This window comes from Monodon monoceros, unplaced genomic scaffold, assembly GCF_005190385.1.
Source record: "Monodon monoceros isolate NGI ecotype Baffin Bay Population unplaced genomic scaffold, NGI_Narwhal_1 Super_Scaffold_5, whole genome shotgun sequence".
NCBI classification, from domain to species: Eukaryota; Metazoa; Chordata; class Mammalia; order Artiodactyla; family Monodontidae; genus Monodon; species Monodon monoceros.
The window spans coordinates 33,735,282-33,745,389 of NW_021703782.1; positions in this window are offsets into that span (position 1 = coordinate 33,735,282).

Consider the following 10,108-nt stretch of genomic DNA (forward strand, 5'->3'; position numbering starts at 1 on the left):
GAGGTGGAAGGACAGGTGGCAGATGTCCTTCCATTGCCCAGCTGGGCAGAGCAAATATTTAACCATGACTTCCTGTCCTATGGTAAGAACGCCATCTCATAAAGGAAGGGGAATTTTAAAGGTCATCTAGGTTCTCTCTCCTCTTCCACTCAGACCTTCCTACAGCAGCCCCACCAAGAATTCATTCATCCTCCAGTGATGGGGAGAAGTTTCATTGTTGGATGGGTTTTTCTTAAGGTTTGATTTCTTTTAATATTTTTAGTGAGGTATAGATGATGTAGAATGTTATATAAGTTTCAGGTGTATGACATAGTGATTCACAATTTTTAAAGTCTATACTCCACTTATAATTATTAGAAAATGTTGGCTATATTCTCTGTGCCGTACAATATATCCCTGTAGCTTATTTATTTTATCCACAGTAGTTTGTACCTCTTAATCCCTTACCTGTATCATGCCACTCCCTTCCCTCTCCCCACTGGTAACCACTAGTTTGTTCTCTATATCTATGAGTCAGTTTCTGTTTTGTTATGTTCATTAGTTTGTTTTATTTTTTAGATTCCACATATAAGTGATATCACACAGTATTTGTCTTCATTGTTGGATGATTTTGAACGGAGCCCTTCCTCACACAAGAGATCTGCTTCCCTGTCTAGCCTCCTGTACCTCCATGAACCCCAGATGAGCACCTCCAGGCTGAGCAGGTCCAGCCCCTTGCCTGCCCCCACCCTTGCTTTTGTTTTTTTTGGCTGCATGGCATGCGGGATCCTAGTTCCCCAACCAGGATCGAACGAGTGCCCCCTGCAGTGGAAGCGTGGAGTCTCAACCACTGGACCACAAGGGAAGTCCCCTGACCCTTGCATCTGATGAAGCTCCTGGGTCTCTCAGCATTTCTCACCTGGTCCCCAGGTCTGTCTGCCAGTGTCCCAGGTTAGAGTGAGAAGGGGACAGAATGGAGCAAAGGAACTTGTCACCTCCCTTGTTTTGGACCTTAGACCTCTATGATTGTGGCAGGAATAGCTGCTAATGGTTTTAGCTGTTCAAGGGAACAGAAAGCTTGAATTCTGCATCCTCCAAAGTCCAGAGTAAAATCAAGGGCAGCCTGTGGGCTGCCAAGCCCACTTACCATTCCCCGCTGCCCAAGGTCTCTTTCCTCAGACAAACACCTCCTAGATTCACTCACAGTAACAAACTTCCTAATCTGTCCTCCCACCAAAGTGTGAGCCTGACTCTTATATCCAATTGCTATTGGACAACATCCCTGTGGATGTTAATGTATCCAAATAAACCTCATTCATTAATTTGAAATTCACCCATTCATTCAACAAGAGTTTAATGAGCAACTAGGTGCCCAGCTCCATGCTGAGTGTTTGGATACAGCAGGGAATAAGTCAGACACAGTTCCTGCCCTCAAGGAGCTTGTGGTTAAGTGAGTGATTGGTACTAAATGAGCAGCGGAACTGTATCATCACTGTTGGGATAAGTCCCATGAATGAGACACGCTCAGTGCTTTAGGAGGATCCAAGACTGACCTATCCATCTGGGAGATCAGAGAAGGCCACAGGGTGAGTGGGCGGGGCAGGCTGTAGCAGAGTGGAACAGTGTTGCAGGCAGAGGGAACAGAATGTATAAAAGCCCTGAGGCAGGAAGAAGCTTGGCACATCCAGGGAACAGAGAGGCCAGTGTAGCCAAGGTGACGTCAGTGAATAGAGGGGCATGAGACAAGCCTGGAACGGTCAGGGGGGCCAAATCACTGGCCCCCCCCACCCCCACCCCCATCACTGTGGAATCTGAGAGCCAAGCCTGCGGCCTTCTTTGCTTTTCACTGAGTGTATAGGTTCTGCTTCCTCAATAGCTCTTGACGCCGTCCCTCTCCACCCAATACCATACCCTGGGCCTGGCCACCCTCATCTCTGACCTAGACTATCTTTGGCTACCTCAATAGTCTCCTAGCTCATATCCCTGCCTCCTCACCTGCCACTCCAAACCACTGCACACAGTGGCCAGGACGAGCTTCCTAACATGCAAATTGGACCAAGTCACCCCTGCCCAAAGTGCTGTAATGCTGCCTCCTGCCAGCAGGACAAAGCCCAGGCTCCTCAGCTTGTTGTTCAAGGCCCTTCAGCCTCTGATTCCAACCTACATTTTCAGCCTCATCTTTGCCCAGCCCCACTCTGGACCTACACTTCTTCAGTTCTACTGAACCCTTTGCATGATTTATTCTCTCTGCTGGCAGTGCCGGGTCTCCCATCTCTATCCCTCTCAGCCGCATCTTATAAAAACCAGCTCAAATATCCCTCTCTTTTGAAACCTTTCCTATTGCCCTCCACCAGCCTGGGCAAGGTCACTGCTGTCCTCCTGAATGCCCCCCTCCCACTGCCCCTCCTTCCTCCATCAGTCTTTGCCCTGTGCTCTCGTGGCATTTGCTTGTCCACCTTGCTCATAAAGCTCTCTGGGTGCCCAGTCCTGGGCCTGGCACACAGTAGGTGCCCAGTAAATACTGAGTAACAGTTCCAAGAGGGGGCAGAAGACAGTGGGTCCAAGGACAGAGATGGTCCCAGCTTTGGAAAAGAGGGAGCAGTGGAGTGAAGGCAATTGCTATCCCCACTGGTCCCTCCATGCTCCTGGGAGGTCGTGAGAACCCTAGAGAGCCCACTGACACATGCCAGACCCCAGGTGGCACAGCCTGGGTCAGAGTGCCTGGTGCGTCTCTGGCAAAGGGGCTGTCTCCCTCCAGCCTGAGCCAACCCCTCCCTCACTACCTTCCTGCTCTAGCTTCTCTGGGATGCAGAGAGGTACAAGGAGAGAGTTCTGGACCTTGAACTCTCTCCTTGTACCTCTCTGCATCCCAGAGATCTGAGTTTGTTCATTCCTTCAACAAATATGTATTAAGTGCCTACTATATTTCATGCACTATTCTAGTCACCAGGAATTCAGCTGTGAATAAGGTGGAGAAAGTCCCTGCCTTCCATGTGCTTATATTCTAGTGGAGTGACAGACAACAAAGAAATACAAAATGAGCACATGATATGTTATACAGAAGAGAAATTATGGTGTAAGGGGAGAATGTGACAGAAGGGGAGGAGGCTGCTTTTAGATGATGACATGTGAGCAAGAAGGAAATGTTCCTGCAGAGATCTGGGGAAGGAGCCTGCCAAGCAAAGGAATGGTGAGTGCAAAGGCCCTGGGACAGGAGCGAGCTTGGCATGCTCAGGCAGTAAGCATCAAGGAGTCCATTGTGGCTGGAGTGGAGTGACCAAAGAAGTGAGTGCCAGGAGGGGAGGGCCAGCTCGTACTTAGGTCTCAGCACAGCCACCAACTTGTTGGATGAACTTGGGTGCCTCCCTTCCTCTCTTTGGGCCTGTGCATGTGTTCCCATCTGAGAAATGGGCCCGCTGATATGTACCACCACCAGCCTGACTCCCAGAGCAGCTGTGAGGGCCCTGATGAGGAAAGTATGAGGGGAGATGTGTGCAGCCACTGTGATGCCAAGGAAGTGCCTTGAGTGGGGATTCCTGGGAGCAGAGCTGAGGCCAAGCCCTAAAAGCCCTGGGCACCTACACAAGTGCTGGGATCAACACAGTAAGGACAGAACTGCGCTCAGGCAAGGGAGCTGGTGATTCCTCCCTCTCCTGCTCCAGGTCAGAGTGAAGGCCTGGGACATGCACACTGGCTGAGCTGACACACCCCAGCCTCACCCAGCAGACTTCACCCCGACTACTGAGACTTGGACTGGCGCCCAGCTTTTCTAGGAATACAGCCCCTCCTTGATGACGGCAACCCAAGATCCATTAGGTCTGAGTCATGAGCCCTGCTGATGGGTGGTGGGTATAGAGGCCTTGTTTGGCTTAAGGTGAATAAACCGAACTCAGTCAGGTCTTGGGCCTGCCAGAGGGCATGGCCAACACAGCCAGCTTGTCCCTGGACCGTCTTACCTGGCCCCTTAGCCCACATCCTGCTCCACCCTTCCGCCAGCCTCAAGTGCCCCTCCCAGCCCATCTACCTGTTGTGAGCAGCAGGAATGGGTATGGGCACCCACTCCAGGGAGGCCTGGTCTGGACACAGCCAGCTCCACAACCTGTCTTATCCTGGCCTCCTCAGCCACCCAACATGTCCCAGGTCTGACCACTTCCCATTCCACCTGGTCCAAAGCTGCAGGACCCCACACGATGGCAGTGGGAGGAAAGGACACCCCTCTACTCCTTTAAGAGGAGATTTCATCTACTAGTCTGGGATCTGACTCCAAGGAGGACTCAGTGATGGGAATGGGCTGAAGTCATCTCTCCATGGGGACACCCAGCCTGCCATTCAATGGACACTAGTTGAGCACCTACTGTTGGGTACCTGTCATTGTGCTGGTCCTGGAACCACAGAGATGAGTGAGACTTGGATCTCCATGCTCAAAGGGCTTGCAGTTCACAAGTGGTGGGGAGGTGGAATGGACACATGGACACTTGAGCCATATTTATAAAATGCTGTGGTTGGGGCAGTGATAGAAATAGTGAGAGATTTCACAGACCCCTCACTCAATCTGTCCAAAAGTCCACTTACCATCTCCTCTCTACCCAGAGATGTCCTACCTCCCAGTTCCTCCATCTGGGTAAAGAGCACCATCATCTAAACCCACGCACCTATGGTCAACTAATCTATGACAAAGGAGGCAAGGATATACCGTGGAGAAAAGACAGTCTCTTCAATACATGGTGCTGGGAAAACTGGACAGCTACATGTAAAAGAATGAAATTAGAACACTCCCTAACACCATACACAAAAATAAACTCAAAACGGGTTAGAGACCTAAATGTAAGACCGGACACTATAAAACTCTTAGAGGAAAACATAGGAAGAACACTGACATAAATCACAGCAAGATCTTTTTTGATCCACCTCCTACAGTAATGGAAATAAAAACAAAAATAAACAAATGGGACCTAAGGAAACTTAAAATCTTTTGCAAAGCAAAGGAAAATACAAAGAAGATGAAAAGACAACCCTCAGAATGGGAAAAAATACTTGCAAATGAATCAACAAAGGATTAATCTCCAATATATATAAACAGCTCATGCAGCTCAATATTAAAAAAACAAACAACCCAATCTAAAAATAGGCAGAAGACCTAAATAGACATCTCTCCAAAGAAGACATACAGATGGCCAAGAAGCACATGAAAAGCTGCTCAACATCACTAATTATTAGAGAAATGCAAATCAAAACTACAATGAGGTACTACCTCACACCAGTCAGAATGACAATCATCAAAAAATCTACAAACAACAAATGCTGGAGAGGGTGTGGAGAAAAGAGAACCCTCTTGCAATGTTGGTGGGAATGTAAATTGATACAGCCACCATGGAGAACAGTATGGAGGTTCCTTAAAAAACTAAAAGTAGAATTACCATATGACCCAGCAATCCCACTACTGAACATATACCCAGAGAAAGCCATAATTCAAAAAGACACACGCATCCCAATGTTCATTGCAGCACTATTTACAATAGCCAGGTCATGGAAGCAACCTAAATGCCCATCGACAGACGAATGGATAACGAAGATGTGGTACATATATACAATGGAATATTGCTCAGCCATAAAAAGGAACGAAATTGGGTCATTTGTAGAGACGTGGATGAATCTAGAGACTGTCATACAGAGTGAAGTAAGTCAGAAAGAGAAAAACAAATATCGTATATTAACGCATATATGTGGAACCTAGAAAAATGGTACAGATGAACTGGCTTGCAGGGCAGAAATAGAGACACAGATGTAGAAAACAAACATATGGACACCAAGGGGGAAAAGTGGCACAGGGGGGCGGTGGTGGTGGGATGAATTGGGAGATTGGGATTGACATATATACACTAATATGTATAAAATAGATAACTGATAAGAACCTGCTATATAAAAAAATAAATAAAATAAAATTCAAAAAAAAAAAAAGGGCACCATCATCATCCAAGTGGACCTGGGCATCCTGCTGAACTTCTCCCTTCCCTCTGCACTCAGGGAATCAGGTCTTACCAACTTCACCTCCTCCCCATCGCTCAGCAGTCGATTTCACCTCCTCCAATGCATCCTCTATCTGCTTCCTGAGCAATTTCTTTCTGAAATGCAAAAATGAACATGTGATCCCTCTCTTGAAATTATTCAATTATTATCATCATTCAATTAAAATTATTCAATCTCATTGACTTGAGGATGAAAACCAAACCCTTTGATATAGCATAGATGTTCCTCCATGACTGGGCCTTTGCTGGCCTCTTTAACTTCATCTCTGGCCATTTATCCCTTCACTGCAACAAACAAAACCACCCACCAGGGTTTTATGCTTCCAAACCGTTGCTCATGCTGCACCCTCTGCCCAGATGCCCCTCTATCACCTCCTTGGTACTCTCTTCCCAAGCTCTCAGTCCTCCTCAGTTTGGGTCCCTTATCTGTACAGATATACATCCCAGTAGCACCTGTAATGTTCCCTGGCCCTTTCTTGCTTATGTGACTGTCTCCAATATTTCCTAAGAAAGGAGTGGAGGATATCTGATTCGCCTCATATCCCCAATGCCCTGCACAGGGCCTGGCATATGTGTTGATTATATGAATACATCTGGGACTGAATGCAACTTCAGGATAGCAAGGAGCCCAACTTCAGATGTTCAGTCAGCTGGTCTTGAGGGCTTCAGAGTGCTCTGAGAACCAGGCTGAACTCCAGTTGGCCCAGTGGGTCCAGCCACTGACCACACTGTGCTATGTCCATACGGGAACAGAAGTGGCACTCTATTCCAAGGGCGACACTTTTTCTAGTTCTTGGCCCACTTGGCTGGGCTCCCAAGAACCCAAAATCTCCTCCAAACCCTAGATGTGGTACTTCATTCCAAAAGCCATCCTAAGCCCATCTTTAGGGCTCACAGCAGCTTCAGTACCTGCCCTCTCTCCTGGTACATGGAATCCTGGCTCGATCGCCATCAACTAGAATAAATTTTTAGGCCAGTCTCACCCTAGGAGTGACCTGGGGTCACAAGAGATCTGGTGTTCTGGGACCATGGGTCATCCAAGCAATTCCACTTACAGGCATAGCTCAGAGCTCAAGTCCTCTGAGCTAACATATAACAGAGCTTAGAACAAAGGCTCATGAAGTTCTACTTCTCCCCTTCCAGAGCCTGATGGTCTTTAGAAAGACCACCATAGGTTATTATGGCCAGGTGCAATGTGACACCACTCCAGATCACTATTAATCTGATAGGGTCCATGGGTTGCAAGCAACAGAAACAGACTGCAAAATGGGGATTTTCCAGAAGAGTGTGTGGTGGTCTTGGGTTGGACTAACTCAGGAATATATCATCCTGAGATTTTAGATTTGCCAAACTACATAGGCCAAACTACACACCCACAGGTGCCATGACAGTTCATCTTTTCTCTGTGTCCTCACATGGTAAGAAGAAGCAAGGGAGCTCTTATGATCTGATCACCTCCCAAAGGCCCCCTCCAAATACCATCACATTAGAGATTAGGTTTCAACATAATAAATTTTGTCAGGACACATTCAGTCTATCATGAGAGAAAGAACAGTTACAAGGGCCTGCCCCAATATATGTTTCTGGCACCCTCAGTGGCCCCATCCAACTGATGGAAAACATCAGTTTTATCTTCTGACCAACAATAGTCTATGTGGGAGGGGCTTTCCTGGTGGCGCAGTGGTTAAGAATCCGCCTGCCAATGCAGGGGACACGGGTTCGAGCCCTGGTCCGGGAATATCCCACATGCCACAGAGCAACAAAGCCCACACGCCACAACTACTGAGCTTGTGCTCTAGAGCCCGCAAGCCACAACTACTGAAGCCCGTGTGCCACAACTGCTGAAGACTGCACACCTAGAGCCTGTGCTCCGCAACAAAAAGAAGCCACCGCAATGAGAAGCCCTCACACCACAACGAAGAGTAGCCGCCACTCGCCACAACTAGAGAAAGCCAGCGCACAGCAACAGAAGACCCAACGCAGCCAATAAATAAATACATAAATACATAAATAAATAAATAAAATCTATTTAAAAAAATAGTCCATGTGGGAATGTGCAAATCCCATGCTGAATACTTATTTTGTAGGGCTGGTGGCCCTAGAGAGCTGTTGTCACTCACTATTGTCTGTGTGATAGCCAATAGCCTCCAATTTCTCAATAGCCTCATTTTAGTGAACGTAAAATGATATCTCATTGTGGGGATTTTTGGTGTTTTTTTTGTTTGTTTGTTTTGTTTTGTTTTCCTTTTCTAGCATCCCTATTGGAGTATAATTGCTTTACAATCGTGTGTTAGTTTCTGCTTTACAACAAAATGAATCAGTTATATATATACATATGTTCCCATATCTCTTCCCTCTCTTGCGTCTCCCTCCCTCCCACCCTCCCTATCCCACCCCTCCAGGCGATCACAAAGCACGGAGCTGATCTCCCTGTGCTATGCGGCTGCTTCCCACTAGCTATCTACCTTACGTTTGGTAGTGTATATATGTCCATGCCTCTCTCTCGCTTTGTCACAGCTCACCCTTCCCCCTCCCCATATCCTCAAGTCCATTCTCTAGTAGGTCTGTGTCTTTATTCCTGTCTTACCCCTAGGCTCTTCATGACATTTTTTTCCCTTAAATTCCATACATATGTGTTAGCATATGGTATTTGTCTCTCTCTTTCTGACTTATTTCACTCTGTATGACAGACTCTAGGTCTATCCACCTCATTACAAATAGCTCAATTTCGTTTCTTTTTATGGCCGAGTAATATTCCATTGTACATATGTGCCACATCTTCTTTATCCATTCATCTGATGATGGACACTTAGGTTGTTTCCATCTCCGGGCTATTGTAAATAGAGCTGCAATGAACATTTTGGTACACGACTCTTTTTGAATTATGGTTTTCTCAGGGTATATGCCCAGTAGTGGGATTGCTGGGTCATACGGTAGTTCTATTTGTAGTTTTTTAAGGAACCTCCATACTGTTCTCCACAGTGGCTGTATCAATTTACATTCCCACCAACAGTGCAAGAGGGTTCCCTTTTCTCCACACCCTCTCCAGCATTTATTGTTTCTAGATTTTTTGATGACGGCCATTCTGACTGGTGTGAGATGATATCTCATTGTAGTTTTTTATTTTTTTTTTAAACATCTTTATTGGGGTATAATTGCTTTACAGTGGTGTGTTAGTTTCTGCTTTATAACAAAGTGAATCAGTTATACATATACATATGTTCCCATATGTCTTCCCTCTTGCGTCTCCCTCCCTCCCACTCTCCCTATCCCACCCCTCCAGGCTGTCACAAAGCACCGAGCTAATATCCCTGTGCCTTGCGGCTGCTTCCCCCTAGCTATCTACCTTACTACGTTTGTTAGTGTGTATATGTCCATGACTCTCTCTCGCCCTGTCAAAGCTCACCCTTCCCCCTCCCCATATCCTCAAGTCCGTTCTCCAGTAGGTCTGTGTCTTTATTCCTGTCTTACCCCTAGGTTCTTCATGACATTTTTTTTCCCCTTAAATTCCATATATATGTGTTAGCATACGGTATTTGTCTTTTTCTTTCTGACTTACTTCACTCTGTATGACAGACTCTAGGTCTATCCATCTCATTACAAATAGCTCAATTTCATTTCTTTTTAAGGCTGAGTAATATTCCATTGTATGTATGTGCCACATCTTCTTTATCCATTCATCCGATGATGGGCGCTTAGGTTGTTTCCATCTCCGGGCTATTGTAAATAGAGCTGCAATGAACATTTTGGTACATGACTCTTTTTGAATTTTGGTTTTCTCAGGGTATATGCCCAGTAGTGGGATTGCTGGGTCATATGGTAATTCTATTTGTAGTTTTTTAAGGAACCTCCATACTGTTCTCCATAGTGGCTGAACCAATTCACATTCCCACCAGCAGTGCAAGAGTGTTCCCTTTTCTCCACACCCTCTCCAGCATTTATTGTTTCTAGATTTTTTGATGATGGCCATTCTGACTGGTGTGAGATGATATCTCATTGTAGTTTTGATTTGCATTTCTCTAATGATTAGTGATGTTGAGCAATCTTTCATGTATTTGTTGGCAGTCTGTATATCTTATTTACAGAAATGTCTGTTTAGGTCT